At 37.7% G+C, this 22151-nt stretch overlaps 1 long non-coding RNA gene across 1 annotated transcript; it reads right to left on the bottom strand.

Annotated features, from left to right (window-relative positions):
- Positions 1-1245: 1245 nt before the first annotated feature.
- LOC309644281 lies at positions 1246-20974 on the bottom strand. Its single transcript, XR_014254345.1, has 2 exons — positions 13585-20974; positions 1246-12050 (listed from the first exon to the last, which is right to left on the bottom strand). It is a non-coding gene; the product is annotated as an uncharacterized lncRNA (long non-coding RNA).
- Positions 20975-22151: the final 1177 nt, after the last annotated feature.

The following is a 22151-nucleotide window of genomic DNA, read 5'->3' as shown; positions in this document are numbered from 1 at the left end:
CATTGCGGTGGCTTCTCATTGCAGTGGCTTCTCTTGTTGTGGAGGACCAAATACATAGAAACAATTCATGACACAGCAAGCATTGCCGATGAGTGAGTAAAGGGTATAGTGCTCAATAAATGAAATATGCACAGTTGATAAATACATATAGAAAAGTGAAATTACATCCCTAACTCACACCCGACACAAAACAACCGCATGTGGATAAAGGACTTAAATGTAAAAAACAAAATTATAAAATTGTGAGAGGAAAATAAAGAATATCTTTATGAGCTCAAAGTAAGAAAAGATTTCTCAAATAATACACAAAAAAACACAAACCATAAAGGGAAAGATTGATAAATCTGATTTTATTAAAACGAAGAATCTCTGTAAATCAAAATAAGGCATACAAAAAGTGAAAGCACAAGCCATTAAGTAGGAGAAAGTAGTTGCAACTCAACCGAAAAAGAATTAGTATCCAGGACAGGTAGTTGACTTTATTTTTTTTTAATAAATAAATTTATTTATTTGTTTGTTTATTTATTTATTTTTGGCTGCATTGGGTCTTCGTTGCTGCACGCAGGCTTTCTCTAGTTGCGGAGAGCGGGGGCTACTCTTGGTTGCGGTGCGCGAGCTTCTCATTGCGGTGGCTTCTCTTGTTGCAGAGCACAGGGTCTAGGCACACGGGCTTCAGTAGTTGTGTCTCACGGGCTCTAGAGCGCAGGCTCAGAAGTTGTGGCGCTCGGGCTTAGTTGCCCCACGGCATGTGGGTTGGGATCTTCCCGGACCAGGGCTACGAACCCATGTCCCCTGCATTGGCAGGCGGATTCTTAACCACTGGGCCACCAAGGAAGTCCCCAGGTGGTTTACTTTAAAGGAGATAATGATGGTTAAATGTTCACCTCACTAGTAATCAGGGAAAAGCAAGTTAAAACCACAATGAGATATTATTTCATGTCCATTGAATTAGCAAAAACTTAGAAGTTGAACAATGCTAAGCTTTGGCAAGGATGTAAAGCTATTAAAAGTCTCATCCACTGCCATGGGAAAATAAATGATTAAAACCACTTTAGATAACTATTTCTTTTCTTGAAATATGAATATGGGTATGTCCTATACAAACTGGCATAGATTTATTCCCATAGCATGTATATCCCAAAGAAAATTCCTCACTGCATTGTTTGTTGTAGCATAAACAGTAGAATGGATAAATAAATTGTGGAATACTATAGAGCAGCAAAAATGAATGAACCACAGTTTATGTTTGTTCCCCCCAAAATTCATATGTTGAATCCCAATCTCCAATGTGAAGGTATGTGGAGATTGGGTTTTGGGGAAGCGGTAAGGACATGCGGGTGGAGCCCTCATGAATGAGGTTAGTACCAATATAAAAGAGACTGCAGAGAGAGCCCTCTCCCCTTCCACCATGTAAGGACAAGAGAGAAGACTGTTATCTATGAACCAGGAAGTAGGCTTTCACCAGACACTGAATCTGAAGGTGTCTTGATCTTGGACTTCCCAGCCTCAAAAACTGTGAGAAATAAATTTCTATTGTTTATAAGCTACTCAGTCTATGGTATTTTGTTATAACAGCCCAAAAGACCTAAGACACACATCAACATAGGTGAATCCTTTAAAAATAACACTGATAATATATAAATGTGCCTGTGAACCTCCAAAGGAAAAAAGAGAAAACAAACGAAAAAACCACTAAGCAAGACACACAGGAAACTACACACTATATGATTCACTATATAAGGTGCAAAAAAAAAAAAAAAAAAGTAGAACTGAGTTGTATGTTATTTATTGTGATACCCAACCTCTAAGATGGCCCTATGAGCCTTACTTCCTGGTATTCCTTCCCCAGTATAGATAACACTCCCATGTTGAATAGACAATCCTAGGCGATAGTCACCTGCAAAAATAGGATTATGCAGAAATTATGTATGTGGCTTCTGAGGCCAAGTCTTAAAAGACATGGTCACTTTACTGTGTCTCTCTCTCATCTCTCATTCTGGGAGAAACCACTGCCATTTTCTGAGGACACCCAAGCAACCCTCTAGGGGAAGCCCTCACTGACAGTCTTGGAAATAGATCCCTCAGTCCCAGTAAAGGCTTCAGATAATTGAAATCTGGTTAATATTTTGACTGCAACTTTTTTAGGGATTCTGAGCCAGACGCACTCAGGTGATCCACTTCAAAATCTTTAACTCTCAGAAACGATGAGATAATAAATGTGTGTTGTTTTAAGCCACTAAGTTTGGGGGTAATGGCTTATGCAACATTAGAAAACTAATATTTTTATGGATACATACATAAGCGGTCAAATTATAACAAAACATTAAAATAACACTGAATTCATAATGGTGGTTGTGAAGGTTGTATGCATATGGAGAGATCTTTAAGATATATTGTAAATTGTAGGAAAAAAATAGTGTAGAAAGTGTTCGCAACTGGGGAGGTTTTATACAAGGTTCTAATGAGATACTGGTAATGGTCTATTTCTAACCTGAGTAGTAGGTACACAACTGTTCATCTTATTATTTTAAAATTTAAACACATACACTCTTTGTTGTATGCATAATATGTTACAAACACACAGTACACACAGAGAAGGGGGGTGATGGCTCCAATGGGCCAATAGAGAGAGAGCACAGTGGCTTCATAGCCAATTCTGAACTGACTGTGACAATCTCAGGAATGCACTTAAGAAATAAAATCTACCTGCTCTTAATTATAGATCAGAGTTGGAAGAGGCTAGAAGTAGACACAAGTAGGCAGTAGTTTAAAGACAAATCACACGAAGCATCTGTACTGACTGCCAATTTCTCTTTTCTCCTCCTCTCCGCAGCAGCAAAAGGCGAACATCTCCAAAGCTTCTCAGTCTCAGATACTAAGGGTTGGAAAGGCAACTGAAGAGTGAGAATAAGGGCTACATTTTGGTTTGAAGTCAGGTCAACCAACTCAAGTCCTTTATTGCTCTTTGTTGCCTTAAGCAAGTTACTTAATATCTATTAAAACAACTTGTATAATGTGAGTCCAGAGGAAGTAACCTCATCAGGTAAGCACCCACTGTATAAGGAGTTCAATATCTGAATATGAGTAACCATGGTATGTAATTCAAAGATATTCGAAGGTTAATTTTAAAAAATAACTTGGCATTTAAAAATTCAAATAAGTAATACATCCACGTGATTCGTGAAGTGTCTTTTTCACCCTGCCCATCAGCTATAGTGCTTCCCTCCAATTCCCTAGCAGGTAACCATTTTTTGTTAGTTTCTTACATATTCCTCCAGAGTTGGTTGCTGCAAACACAAATATAATATTTTAACAGAAAAGTTTCAAAAACAGGACAGAGGGACTTCCCTGGTGGCACAGTGGTTAGAAATCCACCTGCCAATGCAGGGGACATGGGTTCGAGCCCTGGTCCGGGAAGATCCCACATGACACGGAGCAACTAAACCCGTGCACCACAACGACTGAGCCCGCGTGCCACAACTACTGAAGCCCACACGCCTAGAGCCCGTGCTCCACAACAAGAGAAGCCACCACAAGGAGAAGCCTGCACACTGCACCGAACAGTAGCCCCTGATCGCTGCAACTAGAGAAAGCCTGCATGCAGAAACAAAGACCCAACACAGCCAAAAATAAATTTATTAAAAAAAAAAAAAAAAAGGACAAAGATTCCCATATAACTTTCATGCAGACTTTCCAATTTTTAACATTTTACCCCATTTGCTATATCATTTCCTCTCTGTCTCTATCTCTGTCCTTGTCTCTTCATGCATACATACATATGCACATACATATATACACACATACATAAATGTGTGTGTCTAATATTTCTTCAGAATCATTTGAGACCAATTTGCACACATCATCCCCCTCTACCCCAAACATTTCAGTGAGTCAGTGTGCATTTCCTAAGAACAAGGACTTATATTTACCTAACTGTAATAAAATTATTAAATTCAGAAAGCTAACATGGATACAATACTATCATCCGATCTACAGACCTTATTGAAATTTCACCAATTGTCCCTACAATGTTCTTTACAGAGATTGTTTTTCCTGGTCTAGGATCCAGTGGAGGATCATATACTGCATTTAGTTTTTGTGTCTCTTTAGTTTCCTCTAATCTGGAACAGTTCCTCAGTCTTTCTTCGTCTTTCATGGTATTGCCATTTCTTAAGATGACAGGCCATTTTGTCTTATAATGTCCCTCAATTTGGGTTTGTCTGAAATTCTCCAATGATAAGATTCAGGTTTTTTTATTTTGGATACGAATAGCAAATGTGTGGTATCCTGAGTGTATCACATCAGGGGGGACATGATGACAGTTTATCCCATCAGTAGTGATGCTAATTTTGATTACTTGGTTAAGGTGGAGTCAACAAAGTTTCTCCAATATAAAGTTATTTTCACTCTTCGTAATAGTACTAACTTGTACAAACATAAGTTATTTTTAACAACAGCTTTATTGAGATATAATTCACATACTATACAATTCACAATTGAAAGCATTCAAATCAATGCTTTTTTTAGTATATACACAAATTTATTCAGCCATTACCACAATCAATTCTGGAATATTTTTATCACCCCAAGAGAAACTTCATATCCACTAGTGGTCATTCCCCATTTCTCTCCAAACTCCCACAGCTCCAGGCAACCAATAATCTACTTTCAGCCTGCATAGATTTGCCCATTCCATAGAGTTCAAATAAATGTAATCATACAAAATGTGGTCTTTTGTGATTGGCTTCTTTTACTTAGCATAATATCAAGGTTCCTTCATGTTACAGCATATATCAGTATTTCATTTCTTTTTATTATTGAATAACATTCCATGGTATGGCTATACCACATTTTATTTATCCATTCATTAGTTGATGAACATTTGGGTTATTTCCACTTTTTGGCTATACTTTTTGGTTATACTATACTTTTTGGTTGTAATGTTATTACAAACATTCGTGTACAAGTTTTTGTACAAACATATGTTTTCATTTCTCCTGGGTTTGTATCTAGGAGTAGAATTGCTGGGGCATATGGTAACCCTATGTTTAATCTTTTGAAGAACTGCCAGACTGTTTTTCAAAGTGGTTACATCATTTTACATTTCAACCAGTAATGTATGAAGATTACAATTTCTCCATATCCTCACCAGCACCTTGTTATTGTATATCTTTTTTACTATAAGCATCCTAGTAGATATGAAGTGATATGTCATTTTTCTTTTGATTTCCATTTCCCTGATGGCTAATGATGTTGAGTATCTTTTCATGTACTTATTCACCTTTTGTATACCTTCTTTGGAGAGATGTCTATTCAGAGCCTCTGCTTATTCTTTAATTGGGTTATTTGTCTTTTTTTTTATTGAGTTGTGTTCTCTATATATTCTGGATACAAGTCTCTTATCGGATACATGATTTACAAATATTTTCTCCCATTCTATGGTTTGTCTTTTTACTTTATTGATGTGTCCTTTGAAGAACAAAAGTTTTTAATTTGATTAAGTCTAATTTATCTATTTTTGTTGTTGCTGCTTGTGATTTTTGGTGAAATATCTAAAAAGGTTTTGCCTAACCCAAGGTCGTGAAGATTTATCCCTATAATTTCTCCTGAGTCTTATAGCTTCAACTCTTAGATTTAGGTTTATGATCCATTTTGAGTTAATTTTTGTGTATGGTGTGAAGAAGGGGTCCAGTTTCATTCTTTTGCAGATGGATATCTGGTTTCCCCACCACGATTTGCTGAAAAGACTATTCTTTTCCCATTAAACTGTCTTGATGGCATTACTGAAAATTAATTGACATAAATGTCAGGGTTTATTTTTGGACTCTGAATTCTATTCCTTCAATCTATTTATCTAAGCTTATGCCAGTGCTACACTGTCTTGATTACTGTACTTTGTAGTAAGTTTTGAAATAAGGAAGTGTGAGTCCTTCAACTTTGTTCTTTTTCAAGATTGTTTTGGCTATTCTGGGTCCCTTGTAATTCTATATGAATTTTATGATCAGCTTGTCAATTTCTGCAAAAAAGAGAGCTTGGATATTGATAGAGATTGCATTGAATCTATAGATCAATTTGGCAAGTATTGCCATCTTACTATTGAGGGACTTCCCTGGTGGTCCAGTGGGTAAGACTCCATGCTCCCAATGCAGGAGCCCCGGATTCGATCCCTGGTCAGGGAACTAGATTCCACATGCATGCCACAACTAAGAGTCCTCATACCTCAACTAAGACCTGATGCTGCAATGAAGATCCTGTGTGCCACAACTAAGACCCAGCGCAGCCTAAATAAATAAATAATTAATTTTAAAAATATATTGACTCTCCTGATTCATGAACATGGGCTGTCTTTCCATTTGTACAATTTTTAATTTCTTTTAGTAATGTTTTGCAGTTTTCCCAGTACAAGTTTTGTACTTCTTTTGTTAAATGTATTCCTAAATATTTTATTCTCTGATCCTATTGTAAATGGTTGTTTCTTATATTATTGTCAGATTGTTTATTGGTAGTATATAGAAATACAACTGATTTTTAAAAATTTATCTTATATCTTGCAACATTGCTAAACTCATTTATTATGTCTAAAAATATATACTCTTACATTCCCATTTTATTAACAAATCATAGCAAACACTTTTTTGCACCTTTTTTCTACACTTAATGATTTATCTTAAAAATTTCTCCAAATCCATACATGAGAACACTCTCATGTTTTTATAGTATATAATTCTATTAAATGGATATACAATAATTTATTTTATTAATTTTCTTCTGAGGGACATCTGGGTTTTTTCCCTAACCTTTGATTATAAACAGTGGTGGAATAAGTAAAATTATTTTGCTTGTATTCAAGTATATCTGAGGATAAATTCCCTGAAGAAGGACTGCTGGGCCAATGGGAAAGTATTTTGCAATTTTGATAAATATTGACAAACTAGAGGGCTAATTATTTAATGTTCTTAATGTCTTTAGGAGTGCTCATTAGGAGTGGTATAGTAATAATAAGACAAAGGAGAAAATTTTAGTTAGTTACCTAATAGTGACTATTCCTATTATATTAGTATCTATAAGGACTATGAAACAATGTTTTGAGTTTCTCTGAAGTCATACCTCATGCCTTGAGGTGGTAGTGCCTTATGAACTATATAAGACAAGTGATTTTTTAAATACTATTGTCTTATTCCATGTTCATTTTGTAGGGCATGTAGCTTAATTACAACAGATAAATTTATTGCACAAATAAATCTGCTGTCAATTCTTTGTATATTAGGGTTGTTACCCCATTGAGAGCTTAATGATCTGCCATACTAGTGGAGTTACCCTAGATTTTATTAAACACACATGACCTACAAAAGCCCTGTTTTCTTCCAAGAATGTATATAAAGCAAATGTTAGAACAAATCAGGTCAATTGGTCAGTTGGCATTTCTTAAAAACTGATGTTGTTTATAGGTTTTACATCCATATCATTTTTTAAAAATAAAAAATTGTAAGGATGCAGCACATAATTTGTTTTGTATGTAACACTGATACTAACTTGTAACACTGATACTAACTTGGAGATGTTGTGTAGCTCAGATGTCCCTTCAAGAAAGGACTCCTTTGGACTTCCCTGGTGGTCCAGTGGTTAAAGCTCCGTGCTTCCACGCCAGTGGGTGCAGGTTCAACCTCTGGTCAGGGAACTAAGATCTCACATGCCCCATGGTGTGGCCAAAAAAACAAAAAAAAAAATGGAAAGGACTCCTTGCCTATCTTTAAGGACTGTGCAGTTAGCTGACAGCATCTAGCGGTTAACTCCTTCAAGTCTCCTTCAGCTTTCAGGCCAAAGTCTTACTCTGCTTGAGGTGGCCCCAATCAATGACTCAGCAAGATAGTGGAACAAAAGACTGGCAATTTCCACCCAATGCAGAACTCCTCTAATGGGCAATCTTTGCTCTGGAGCTCCCCATTGCAATGGCTGAGTTGTTGGCAGATCTGTATTGTGGTCTGATGGCGTCTCTACCCAGTCCAGCTTCCTTCTTTTTCCTTTCACAGATGTTACTTCTCAATAAGCCTCCTGCACTCTTAACATCATCTCAGTTTCTGCTTCCCAGCAGACCCAACTGATACATTTGTATATGAAATTGTTTTTCAGGACATCAACTGATATTTTAAATCATGATGCTTCCATATAAGCTGTTGAAATTCATTGATTTTAGAAATACATCGATAATCTTCAAAACTGATTTCTTTCTCATAATATGTGCAGAAATTAATATAGCTCTGAATCTCTAAGAGCTTGCAGTTTACCCTAATTTTGATTATGTTCCTTAAACAGAGTTTATGAAAAATATAGCTAAAGTTTCCAAACTTCCTCAGATCTATCCTTCTTCTTTGACTGCTTCTGACAGAGAAGAAATAACGAGAAAAATCTCTTCATTTTTTTGGCCAATAAACTACGAGCAACTCTGAAAAAAGAAAGAGAGAGAAAAAAAACACAAAAACAAAATAACATATCCCACCATCCTTTGTGCAATGGTTGATTTCCCTAAATCTTTGAAAATTACTTATACATGCATGACTTATGAAGAGAATGCCAGGATCACAGTTTCATAAGGATTATATTAAAACTTTCTCTCCCGGAGGCAGAAGCACTGCTGCTTCAGAATTGTTTTCCTCTTAACCTCCCTTGTCTAAACATGAAAAAGTTAGCCTTGATTTACGGTGTGTATAGTTTTTGTTTTCTTAACTCTAACATAGAAGTTAAAACAAAGCAATAAAACCTAGGGATAGGAAACAACAATAACAACTAAAGAAGAATTGAATTTTAATTTGCTCAGCTGATCATGGAAAAATAGGTTTTCTTATGACTGAGACTTCAGGGGAAACAGTCCTCATGAAGTATTTTGTTATAATATTCCTTTTAGTTGTTTATTAATTTTAGTTAGGAGAGTGTGGAACATATTCTGAAGGTGAAACAGAGAAAAAAGGACCAAAATGGAACCCATGTACCAAATAGGTCTAGCGCATTTCTTGTATGTCTATTCCTTGTTCTTGTTAACTTTTATTGTCATTTGGAATGGGATTTTAAAATTACATTTCTACTTGATTATTGTTGAGTTAAAGAAAAAGCTTTTTTTTTTTTTTTAATATAGTTGACTTCAATCTGGCTACCTTATTTAACTCTTTCATTAGTTCCAATACTTTTCTTTTTAACTCAATGTCTTTGATTCTGTTTACAATCATTTTATTTGCAAACCATGATGATTTTGCCTCCAGGCTTTTCATAAAGGTGGGAGGAACAGGACCCAGGCAACTCCTGGACCCCATAACCACTCTGCTTTGACCAAAATTGGGAATGCTTCCACCACCAATGTTGAAAGCTGCTGAATCAAGAAGTCATCTGCCAAATTAATAAGCTGCTGTTACAGCAGCTGGTTCCAGAACCTTGCCACCTCTACTACAGTCGACATCAACAAAGCAGATGCTCTGTACACCGCCTTTCTCCACAGAGGACTCAGCTCCAAATCAAAGCCTCACATGAGTGCTTCTGTTTGATGGGACCCAAATCACATCTTGAGCCCTCACCACAAGAGAGCCTGGGAAACAGAGTTGTTTATCTTCCATCTGTGCATTCATTCTAGAGCGTACCAGTATGCAATATCTGCCACAGTATTCTTTAGCATAGCCAGAAAGTCCCCTTCTATTTCTTTTTTTTAAATTGTGATAAAATACACATACATAAAATTTACCGTTTTTAAGTGTACAGTTCAGTAGTCTTAAGTATCTTCACATTATTGTGAAATCAATCTCCACAACTCTTTTCATCTTGCAAAACAGAAACTCTGTACCCATTAAATAACTGCTCCCCATTTCCCCTTTCCCTCAGTCCCTGGCAACCATCATTCTGCTTTCTGTTTCTATGAGGTTGACTTCTCTAGTTATGTTATATAAGTAGAATCATACAGTATTTGTCTTTTTGTGACTGGCTTATTTCACGTAGCATAATGAATTCAAGGTTCATCCGTATTGTAGCGTGTGTCAGAATTTCCTTCCTTTTTAAAGCTGAATAATATTCCTTTGTATGTATATACCGCATTTGGTTTATTCATCTGTCAGTGGACACTTGGGTTCCTTCTAACTGTTGGCTATCATGAATAATGCTACTATGAACGTGGGTGTGGAAATATCTTTTTGAGATCCCTCTTTCAATTATTTTGGATATAGAACCATCCTTCTATTTCCTTTGATAAGAGCTTTAAAAAGGCAAGGGATGCTGAATTTGAGAAAACAATTTTTTAATATCTGTAGCAGATTATGTTTTTTAAGATGTCACAACATTATCTCCCATCCCACATGCATGACACTTTTTCCATTGAGTTGTGGGGTTTATATCATCTCTCCTTGAACCTGGAAAGATCTTTGTGATTGCCTGGACAAAGAGAGTATGGCAGAAGTGATACTATGTTACTTTTGAAACTGGATCATAAAAATTCCATGCTTCTATATTCTTCTCTTGGGATGCTCACTTTTGGAACCCATCAGCCATGCTATGAGAAAGCTCAGATTAACCCATGGAGAAAGTACCCAGAGAGGCATGTATAACTTTTTCACCTGACAGCCCAGCTGAGGTCCCAGCCAATAGCCAGCATCAAGTGCCAAACAAGTGAGTAAGGACACCTCCAGATGATTCTGTCCCTCAGTCATCAAGTCATCTCAGGCTTTGAGCCTCCCCAGTCAGGCTCTGGACATTGTGGAGCAGAGATAAATGGTCCCTGCTATGCTCTGTCCTGATTACTGACCCTCAGAATCCATGAGTGTAACAAAATGGTTTCATGCTACAAAGTTTGGGGTGGTTTGTTACACAGCAATAGATAACTGATACCATATCCAATGATGTGGTCATTTGGTTATTTTTCTTTCATTTTTGATGTAATATTTAAGTACTCATATATTCCTAGAATAAACTGTTCTTGCTCATGTTGTATTATTCTGTTAATAAACTTCTGGATTTAGTTTGCTAATGTGAGGGAGATTTAAAAAAACTATTATTTTAAAATAAAATTGGCCTTCTAAGGGTAAAGGCAACATAATTCTTACCAGAAGTGGAATAAATATCCATACTGCTCCATTGCATTTTCAGGGAAGTCTCCTACTGTCTTTTCTTCTTTCCTTATTTAGCTTAAATTCCATGATTACCACTATGATTACTCCCTTGAAAATACTCTGCATTGCCTTGCCTCTCTCCTTTTACCATACTTGCCTTACAAAAAAGTCTGGCTTCAGATAACCCCAAACATCCACTAGTTTGTGTCTGCACATGTGCACTTGAGCTGTGCTACAGAACCATACAATTGCATCACCTTAATTTCAGGATCACAAGCCTCCAAAGGGCACTCATTGTCACTGGGAAGTCTACCAAATCTCTTGTAAACTCTATACATCAATCTTCAGAACACCTAACTTACACCTTTCCCTCTTTTCTTATACCTTATTTCCCTCATCCATTTCCACTTCCCTTTTGCTCTTAATTTTGACTTTTATTAAGAAAATCAAAACCATCAACCTGGAGCTCCCTCATTCTGCCATATCCTTCTCCTTCATTCTGAATGCTCAGACCATGCTCTATCACCCTGAGCTTCCGCTCTCTTAGAACTGGTTTGGCTAAGGCAAAAGGAAACTAACACTTTTAGAACATTTCCAACCTCCTAGCTTCCCTACTTATATTTTAGTTTATGAAGTGGGTGTTAGTATCCCCACTTTTCTGAGGAGAAAACTGAGGCTTAGCTAGTGTGAGTGCACTCCTCTCCATCACCCAGTGCAAAGTGGGCAGCTGACTCCAAGGTCAATACTTGTTTCACTCCGTCCCGGTTTCCTCATGCCAAGGACTGGGTGTACACTGCTGTTTCAGATTTATCTTTTTGAAAAATGAGACTGTTCAAGAGAGGAAAGTTCCAATAGCTTCATTCTTTAATCTTTCGAAGGACACCGGTGTGTAAGGCGGTTGTCAGGTCCAGCTGGGCTGCCGGCAGGCTCTGACTTGAAGAGGTCCCCTTGCTCAATCCCATTCTTGTTCTTCAGCATTTTGTTTGTAGGCGGTAAACAGGATCATTAGTCACAATTCAACTCCTACCTTTAAAACTCAGTACTAGAAAAATGGATCCTTGACCTAAGTTCATGAAACCAAAGCCACATTTCCACGTTTGTCATCTATGCAGGTACCACTCTGTACTGGGGCACCTTATATGCTCTAATAAATGAGACCAGCACTGAGTCTCACAAAAATGAGAGCCGTGCTAAGTCAGTTTAGCACAGTATAACACCATCAGAAGGAGGAAAAAAATGCTGTCTTCTACAATTTTACAAATCTTTTCGATTTTGAAATATTAGGACATTTTCTTAAAGTCAAAGAAATAAATGTGTATGTGTCAGTGCACTTTGGAATGTCTTTAATTATGTGTTTCTGTTGTAACATAATTATCAAGGAATGCAGGTGAGCCAAAGACTAGACACCCTTCTCCCCCTGGGCTCTCAATCGGGCACATCTGGTCCGAGCTTTTATTTCAAAGGCAGCAGCCCAACTAGACTTTGGGAATTCCAAGGCCCCTTGGAGATGAAGGCTAAGGATACTGCAGACGGAGAAGAGTGGGTCTACAGTTGAGGGCTTTGCCGTGCCCTCCTTTCCTAGCTCTGTAACATATGGCTATGACAGAGGGTGACAAAAGGGTATCTTGCTGGGGTAGAAGAGTGTGAAGTAGCGGGAGGTGGAAGTAAAAATTCATGAAACTGTTTGTGGTAAAAATTCATGGAACATGTGGTTAAAAATTCACAAAAGTGTTTCCCAGAACTGCATCATTTCGGCCTTATCAGCTTTTCTGAAAGTGATATTTATAATCCACTTGCAACATAAGGAAACATGAAAGCAAGCCCAGTTTCTCTGGGTCATCCTACAGACAGGCTCTGCCTTCAAGCTGCCCACAGCTTCACTCCACCCTGGCTTTCTCTATGATCTACCTCCCTATTCCTTACCCAGGTCCTACTTCCCAAGTGCCTTACGGCCTAACTCCAAACTCCTGTTTCCTCAGAGATTCTAATTTCACTGAACCATGCAATCTTACTTCTGCCTATCCAGTCTCTTTCCCAGCTTCTTCTCGTGAGAGTTTTCCTTTGGGAACCACCCTTCTCCCATTGCCTGTTCATCACGATGAGATGCCCTTTCCTGGCTGAAAGTATCTTTATTGATGAAATTCATGTAACAAGATAGGAGCTAGAGAGATGATGGTATTTTTTTCCCATATATTTACTTTTTATCGACTTTGTAAATGTTACAGAGTTCTTGCACTGCCAAACCATGCCTGAGAAGTCAAAGAAAAAAATGGTACAATGGACAGCCTCATCCACCCATTATATAGTACATTAAAACTTGATTCATGTGCATTTTGATAATTTTACAGTCTTTTAAAAAGTTATAACATGGGTTAGAATTTTTAAATCTCCTGCAGGTCTTCAGATTTCTAGGACAGTATACCATGAAATAACATATTCATCTCAGTTCATCCCTCAATAACATAACCCCCAACAAAATTTTGCAGAAAAAAAAAATGCATACTTTTCAGGGGAAATATGTGGCTCAAGGTCCAAAAGATTATTTGTTAAGATTTTTGGTTCCCAAATGAAGTCTTCTGTTTAACCAAGAATCCCTTGTTTCTCAATCGTCCGACCTCTCCTTGGCTGGCTCAGCTACTCACACAAACACATCAGGATATAGGCATCCTGCCTGCCACTTCAAATAATGCCAACGCTGTTGCCCAGGTATGGTTGGCAGGTCCTGTCAGGTGATACTGTAACCCTCCCAAGGAGTGTGATTCTTGCACTGACACTTTTATCAAGACTGAACTCCTAGAAGAAAATGTTCCCACATCAGGATAGTTCGACTCGCCCGTTTGCTTCACTCTTGCCAGGAGCAAGCCTGCAACTCCTGCATTTGGCAAAAGAATGTATTATAGAGAAACCCAGACTCTGCATGAAGTGGTCCCATGACACTTTGAAATATTTTTGTTGAACCAAAGATACAAAACTAGGAAATTACCAGACTATCTCATTATAATGGAAAGACTTTTCAGTAATTCTGGGTAGCTTCCTCATGTGCCTCTTCAGGACTAAACATTACTGGATAGTTTAAGGTGTAATTACTAAAAACAGAAGTGCTACATCTGTTTCTTTTGCCCCTGACTCTCCAAATGAACAACATAAAGACACACCAGAGGGTTGGTTAGAGAGCTACGCTAGTCAATCACTGCGTCTACAGAATGTCTAATACCTTAAACATTTGGGCACAAGTGTATCTGGAATTCTTGTCAAAGATCATGCAAGATCCATGAAACGTAAGTGGGTTTTAGTTGAGGTTCCGCTCACATTGCTTTGACTTTGTAAGGACAGGTCAGTGAATCCCTTGGCCCGAGCAGAAACCATACTCTTTCCACCGCAGTTTTCTATACAATTTAGACCTGATTTAGAGAAGGCTTTAGCAGCTCCTAAGTAGAGCCCCATGCATTCACTGCCCTTTACATTAAGGCTATTTGGTTCCACTCTAGGGATTGGCAAATTCATGAGACACTTTGCAATTCTAATGTCTATTTCAAGTTACTTAACCAAGCAATATGCTCTGAGAAGTTATTCCAAGTCAAAGCAAAAAAAAAAAAAAAAAAAAAAAAAGCCTTAATATGGAACACAGAAAAAAACCACAACCCAAATAAAAAATTACTAAAGGAAACAAGATTAGTCCCTCCTCCACCCTTTTTCCCACTTGGTGGACCCGAATTTGGTTGAATTTAATTTGTGGTTACCTCAGAATACAACTGAAAGTTTAAATGATAAATCACAGCCCCCACACAGATTATCTGAACACATCAGCTCTTTTGAGAGCAGCGTGTTCCAGGAAGTCTGATACAGCCACAGCCCAGCACGAGCATTCCTCATGGATGGGACACAGAACAGGTTTATTAAGGTCAACTAAATCTTCATCTTTTACAGCAGATTAGAACCCAGGTGGCTGACTTTCTGCAGGATTTCTGATAGGAATCCAGCAGACCTGCTTTCAGGTTTCACATCAACACTTAATAGCTATAACCTTCTTATACAGAAGTTGTGATCCACACGCAGCCCACAATGAGCACAGCAAATCTGAGGTAGTCAACCTTACAAAGTCTCAGTATTTCCAGCTTTCTACATGCTTGGCACTAGACTTCAGGGATGGGAAATGTGTGTCACTGTGTATTTCTGGCGGTCCTTGAGGTGTTTTCCTTGTTGTGGTCAAGAGAAGATGGTCTTTGAGGACCCTTCGAACAGTGCCCATCGTAGCTCCAGCTCCATTTATTCCTCAGAATGGCCTCAAGACTGGAACGGAGAGTCTATAAAGGAGATAAACCTGGGACCTGTCGAAACCGCAATGATTATAAATGAGCTGCTCTTTACAGAGAGCTGGTAGCAAAGAAACATATTTTTGTCCTGATCAGGTCTCCCTTAAGCTACCTCACTACTGCACAAAACTTTACAAGAGTGGTTTATGGTTTTACATCTAGCAAGAAAGTGGCAATTTATTTATTTACTTATTTATTTCTGCAGAGTAAAGTGATTTCTAACCCCCTATATAATGCAGACTGGCTGCAGCAACACTGATTTTTAAAACCTGTCTAACAATATTTCTTGTTCACATTCCTTTAAAATCTATATTGCTAAGATGCTAAGATAAGCATCTTTCTTAGAAAAAGAAATCCCTGATGCAATGTTATAAAAATAATTTTCACTAGAGATGGTGTCTCTGTATTTCTATTTTCTGATTTCAGAGCTGCAGGATGCAGTCATTTTTTCCAGCCTAATTTCTTCAGGCTTTGTAACACTCTGCCATTAAGCCCACGGAAAACACTTAGTTCAAGATCCTAATTTTGTAACTAAACTAGATAGAGCCTAAAGAAAAGCCAAGTTCTTGCCCAAGGTCAAACAAGTCTGCTAATAGTGGAAATAGAAATAGAATCCTTGGTCCTAAAAAGCTGTTAAAGTTTAGATGTGATCTTGCCTGGCTTTTTAGGGAAGGCCTGCCCTCTTCAGATCTTGAGATTCCAGGATCAGATAACAACGTGAACAGTATCTGAATTTAGTAAGAAAAAGATGTTGGTAATTTCTCCCACTCTGATTCATTTCTTTCTTTTTCCTTTTAAGTGTTTTCTGTTTTAAATAATCCTTGTTTGTGTGAATAACCTGTTCCTCAACAACCCATCCCCCAATTGTTTACATCAGTAGTTCTCAAAGTATATTTCTGGAACCAGCATCACTTGAGAGATTGATAGAAAAGCCAGTTCTTGGGCCCCACCCGAGACCTTCTAAATTCTGGGGATGGCATCCAGTAATCTGTGTTTTAACAAGTGTCTAGGTGATTCTGCAGCACACTGACATTTGAGAACTGATTTAGATAATCCCTGCTTGGATGAATTATAACACTGGGGTTGCAATATGGTAAATTTCCATCATCCATTGAACATTTATTAGCTGGCATTCTTCTTCTTTTTTTATTGAGATATAATTGACAAATAACATTGTATAAATGTACGGTATACAACATGTTGATCTGATACATTGCAATATAATTAGATACACTTAATATTGCAATATAGTGTTAGCTAACATCTCCATCAGGTCACATAATTATTTCTTGTTTGTGGTAAGAACATTTAAGGTGTAGTCTCTTAGCAGCTTTGAAGTATATAACACAGTATTGTTGACTATAATCACAATGCTGTACATCAGATCTTCAGAACTATCTTCTAACTGCAAGTTTGTACCTTTTGACCAACATCTCCCCAATTTGCCCACTCCCAGCCCCTCATAACTACCATTCTACTCTGTTTTTACGAGTTCAGCATTTTTAGATTCCAAATATAATGATATCATATAGTATTTGTCTTTCTCTGACTTATGTCACTTAGCATAATTCCTTCAAGGTCTTTCCATGTTGTCACAAATGGCAGGATTTCCTTCTTTCTCATGGCTGAATAATATTTCACTGTGTGTATATACCACATCTTCTTTATCCATTCATCCATTGATAGTCATTTAGGTTGTTTTCATACCTTGGCTATTGTGAACAATGATGCAATAAACATGGGAGCAAAAATATCTTTTTGATATCCTGTTTTCATTTCTTTCGAATATATACCCAGATGTGGAATTGCCGGATCATATGGTAGTTCTGTTTTTAATTTTTTGAAGAACTTTCACACTGTTTGTCATAATGGCTGCACCAATTTACATTCCCATGAACAGTGCACAAAAGTTCCATTTTCTCCACATCCTCACCAGCACTTACCTCTTGTCTTTTTGAGGATAGCCAATCTAACAGGTGTGAGGTGGTAGCTCATTGTGGTTTTTGTTTTGCATTTCCCTGATGATTAGTGATGTTCAGCATCTCATCTTGTCCTTGTTGGATATTTGTATGTCTTCTTTGGGAACATGTCTATTCAGTTCCTCTGCCCGTGTAAATGGGATTTTTGTTGTTGTTGCTGTTGTAATTAACTAAAGAGCTTGCTCTATGATTAACTTATTATTTAGTTTCATAATATTTTTAGGAAGACAACAGAAGCAGTGGGATACTGTGACAAGGGCCCAGGAATTTTGAATGTCAAGACCTGCATGTGGGTTCCAACTACAACTCAGGTAGAACCTTGGGCAAAACTGTTCTGAGCTTCAGTTTCTTCACCTATAAAATAAGTCTAATGATAACGTCTCTCCCTACCTCATAGGCATGAATGTTAGATAATATAAAAATTATTAGGTATGAAAATGCTTTGAAAATTGGATTAGATATATAATCTTAACAATATAAAAAAACTTAACTTTTTAAAACTTAAAATGAGTTCACATCCCAGTTTTAAATATTCTAGATTCTTCAACTATTTCTCTTATAGTTTACTTATGACTGAATTTTTCAAACTGATAATTTTCTTCTCTTCTCCATAATTATTTCTATCCTGGACTTATTAAAATTTTTATATCATTATGCAAATAAAGTATCTTTTACATGCTTCTCCCAAGGGCAGGTTTTAAATTTTTGCCATGTTTCAATTTTATCTGCAATATACAGGCGACATAATCTGCTGCTCTGGTGGCTCAGGCATTTGTGTTTTGCATATTTCATACAGGAGAACTGGAGAAAAAAGAGAAGTCAGCCAGATGGGATTCTCTTTCTAAGCAGAGAAGAACTAGAAAAATTTGCATGACCACGATCTCTTCTGTAGACAAAAGACGCTTGTTTTCAGGACTGGCAATTGGTCACAGGGTGACAATGCATCCCCAGATTCCCGAGGCAGCCCTGGGTTTACAATCTGAGGTTCTTAAATAGTTCCCAAGATTCAATTATTTCCAAATTTAATCAACCTCCAGAAAATAGCTAATTAAAAATAATCGTGTAAAACAGCAGGCCTTTTCTCCAAAATTAAACACACACTTTCTTTTATTGGCTGTTTAGACAAGTCTTGCAAAAGCTCAGCCACCTGTCTGGAGGGGTGAGGGTGGGGCATGGTGAGGAGGTGCCAGAGTTCCTAGGAGGTGACTCTCCTTGGCAGCCACCTCCACCCAGTCCTTCCTGGAATCTGTCATTGTTGGCTTCTGCTAAGATATGACTCTACTTGGTAGGTAAAGATAGCCAAGGAATTTTTTTTTTTTAAACCTCTTTTTGAATCCCTTTTCCATACTCTTGTCTATATTCTTTAAATGACACAATTACAGTAAAGTTCCTAAAATACTGTATGTCCTGGAAAAAGGTTCAACAAATGCGATCCCCCTTCCCCCTTCTCTTTTCCTACCCCCTGCAGACCTGGCTGCCCCATTTCCCCAGGCTCTGCCCTGCTACCCAGGAAGTTGGGTGTGGTCCCCAGAAGGTTTGGTTGGGATTTACATTTTAGTTTGCATTGATGAGTTAATCTATCCTTTAGGCCTTTTTCAGGAGAAACCCAAGCAGAATATTTTTCTGACTAAATTTCTTTTTCTTGAAATTAAAACTCCACTAAACAGAATGCCACAGAGTAAAACTAGTGTGTAAGGGAGTATTTTTCTAAAATCAGAAAATTCTCAAGAATCCATGGACCATAAGGGAGATAACTTGGGAAAGCAATATGGTAGTCCCCCCTTAACTGCGGGGGATATGTTCCAAGACCCCCAATGGATGCCTGAAACTGCGGTAGTACCGAACCCTAAATAGACTATGTTTTTTCCTATACATACACACCTATGATAAAGTTTAATTTATAAATTAGGCACAGTAAGAGATGAACAACAATAAGTAATAATAAAAGAACAATTATAATAATACACTGTAATAAAAGTTAGGTGAATGTGGTCTCTCTCTCAGAATATCTTATTGTACAAATTTAATGCCTTTTCCATCTTAACTAAGCACTTACCATGCACTGTGGCCACAACTTTTGCAAGTCTGAGGTGCGACAGCAAAACTAGCACGAATTTCTTTTTCTTTTTCTTTTTTCACAATTTCACAGATAGAAGATTAGTTCTTACTGCAGATCTTAGAAACACCAGGATAAGTTTTTTTTTTCTTTCCTTATGATTTGGAGAACTTTCATCTTTTCACTTAAAGAAAGCACTCCACAGCTACTCTATGGTATATCCAAATTGCCAGCATCACTACTCTTGTGCTTTGAGGCCATTATTAAGTAAAATAAGGGTGACCTGAACTCAAGCACTGTGATACAGCACAGCCAATCTGATAACCAAGATGGCTACTAACAGGCAGGGATAGACTGGACAAAGGGATGATTCATGTCCTGGGTGGGATGGAGCAGGTGGGCACGAGATTTCATCCCACTACTCAGAATAGCTGACAATTTAAAACCTATGAATTGTTTATTTCTGGAATTTTCCATTTCATATTTTCAGATCACTGTTGACCTCTGGGGACAAACCTCAGAAAGCAAAACCGTGGATAATGGGGGACTACTGTACTTTGGAGTTGAGATTAACATTCTCTACTAGTTCAGTTTTTTCCTGATGAATGTTAAGTCATCTCAATATCTAAAGCAAACAAACAAAAACAAAACACAATGGAAAATATTTTAAGTTCTTCTTGAGATTTGTGGATTTTTCATGTTGACATCCCCTGAGCACTGAGGAGATGAGCTCTAGCTACTTAAAAAAACCTAAATTCTTGAAGCAGTGTTTTATTGTACTGAAACCATGCATCTCAGACTGGGGCTTGAACCCACAGGCCAGGACTTGAACCTGGCCAAAACCCAGATTGGAACATGAACCCATGGTCTTTTAACTGAGATCACACACATGGTCTCAGGACTTAATGAAGCTCAGGTTCCTGATGTCTCATCACAGAAAGAATTCAATGAGAGACAAAGTGATAGGTAAGAAGTGGATTTATTTAGAGAGAAATACACTCCACGGACACAGTGTGGGCCATCTCAGAAGGAGAGAGCGGCTCTAGGATATGGGGACGTCAGTTTTTATAGAGGTGGGTAATTTCATAGGCTAATGAGTAGGAGGAGTATTCCAGCTATTTTGGGGAAGGGGTAGGGATTTCCAGGAATTGGGCCACTGCCCACTTTTTGACGTTTATGTTCGGCCCTGGAACTGTCATGGTGCCGGTGGGTGGGCCATTTATCATGCTGGTGTGTTACAGTGAATGTATCCTGAGGCTTAAGGTCTAGAGGAAGTCGACTTGTCTGCCATCTTGGACCTATTTGGTTCTAATCAGTTTATGTCATGTCCTTGGGCAATGCCATTCTTTTAAAGGTTGTGCCCTGCCCCCTTCCCTCCTGTTTCAGTACCATTTTATTTTGTAATGTCTCACAACTCTATTTTTAAAATTTTATTTTCAGTTTAAAGCATTTTAATTTGGTTTTATTTTATTTCATCGTATTGTTTCATAGAACTCAATGCACGAATACTAGATGCGCAGTTCCATGAGTTCTGACAATTGCATACACCTGCTGTCATCTCAGTAAGCAAAGACTGTTGCCTGCCATTCACGTAAACAATGTATTATGCCCTCCATCAAGCCATCAGCCACTGTAGCCCCCCACCCCCACCCCCGCAATCAGCATCCTGAGGGGATTTCAGGATGGAGATAAACTGAACACGGGCTCTAGATAGTTGAGATGCATATCAAAGGAATAATTGACAGCCCAGACGCTTGCATCTTTCTATACATAGGAAAACACTAAAATCATTAACTTGAGATGTCTGTTTTTTGTGATTAGCAGTAATCTTTTGATGTTTGACTACACATTCGTTTTTTGTTTTTTTCAGCAAAAACTCCTATATAGCCCAGCTCCTCCCTTACCTCTTTGGAACAGTTCCTCAGAACTATCTGAGAGGCTGATTCTCGGGCTATATAGTCCTCAGTAATGTCCCCAAATAAAACATAATTCTCAGCTTTCTGGTTGTGCGTTTTTTTTAAGTTGACACCTGTGTAAACCCAATCAAGGTATACAGCATTTTCATCCCTCTGGAAAGTTCCTTTCTGCGTCTTTCCAATCAATCTTACTCACCCCAGCCTAACTCCAAGTAACCACTGTTAGGATTTCTATTACCATAGGTTAGATAGATAGACTTGTTTTGAACCTATGTAAATGGAATCGTGCAATATGTACTTTCCTTTCTGTGTCTGGATTCTTTTGCTGAACATAATGTATAATGTCATTGAGATGACAAGTCTCTTGTTTGTGTTGTTCATGTATCAGTAGTTTGTTCCTTTTCTGTTTTTTATTGTGGTAAAATATAAAATTTACCATTTAACCATTTTTAAGTGTGTAATTCAGTGGCATTAAGTACATTCACAGTGTTGTGCAACCATCACCACTCTCTATTTCCAGAACTTTTTCAGCATCCCAAATTGAAACTCTGTACCCATTAAATAATAATTCCCTATTCCCCTCTCTCCCAGCCTCTGGTAACCACTATTCTACCTTCTGTATTAATTTGTCTATTCTAGGTACCTCATTTAAGTGGGTCCCAGTCATTTTATGACTTTTTAAATACCTCAAACAATATAATTATACCTTTAAATAAAAACCTGTATATGTACACACATGAAAAAATTGGAAACATAATTTTCCAACATGTTTAAAAATCTTAAAAAGGAAGAGTTTCAATAGGTTT

This window comes from Balaenoptera physalus (genome assembly GCF_965194825.1).
Source record: "Balaenoptera physalus genome assembly, chromosome: 15".
NCBI lineage: Eukaryota > Metazoa > Chordata > Mammalia > Artiodactyla > Balaenopteridae > Balaenoptera > Balaenoptera physalus.
Note: the sequence above shows the minus strand (reverse complement) of the source record. Positions and strands in the feature narration are given on the sequence as shown.